The sequence below is a fragment of the Chrysochloris asiatica genome, unplaced genomic scaffold (assembly GCF_000296735.1).
Source record: "Chrysochloris asiatica unplaced genomic scaffold, ChrAsi1.0 scaffold01862, whole genome shotgun sequence".
In the NCBI taxonomy this organism is placed as follows: Eukaryota; Metazoa; Chordata; class Mammalia; order Afrosoricida; family Chrysochloridae; genus Chrysochloris; species Chrysochloris asiatica.
Genome location: NW_006410380.1, coordinates 11,542 through 12,097, shown reverse-complemented (window position 1 = coordinate 12,097; position 556 = coordinate 11,542). Strand labels below are relative to the sequence as shown.

The 556-nt window shown below is 38.5% G+C and overlaps 1 protein-coding gene across 1 annotated transcript in view; it reads right to left on the bottom strand.

The window, feature by feature from the left end:
* Window positions 1-556, bottom strand: part of LOC102830717 (olfactory receptor 24-like) — a gene marked incomplete at its 3' end in the record, with an annotated part of 12,776 nt that overhangs the window by 750 nt on the left and 11,470 nt on the right. The gene's annotated exons all lie outside the window — the stretch shown is intronic.

Sequence of the window (556 nt, the reverse complement as noted above, 5' to 3'; positions counted from 1 at the left end):
TCGCAGAGTATCATTGGTAGTGAAACCAGCAAGGATGAAACTTTGGGTCCAAGTGTGGTTGGTGTGATCCATCATTTCTAGGAACAAGGGGTGAAAACAGAAGATTAAACACTTTAGGTTTCTTTCTGAGAAATTTCTGAGAAATTTCCCAACAGCATCGTTCTAGAACACATGAAACTGAAAGGGTCTTACACATTGTCTTAGTTACCTGCTGTTTACTATTAAGTGCTGTTGAGTCATCTCTGACTTATAGAGACCTTGCATAGGGTTTCAGAATAGTGATTGGTGAGTTTGAATCACCAACTATTCAGGTAGCAGTCCAGTGCTTACTTAGTTACAGTGCTACACCAGGACTCCCTTAATTAACTAGTGCTGCCATAATTGAAGCATAACAAATGGTTGGCTTTAACAATGATCATTTCTTTTCTCACAATTTGTTGTTGTTAGATGCTGTCAGTCAGTCCTGACTTAAAGAACAAAATATTGCCCAGTCCTACACCATTGTCACAATTGTTGTTGTGTTTGAGCCCATTGTTGTATCTATTGCATTAATCTT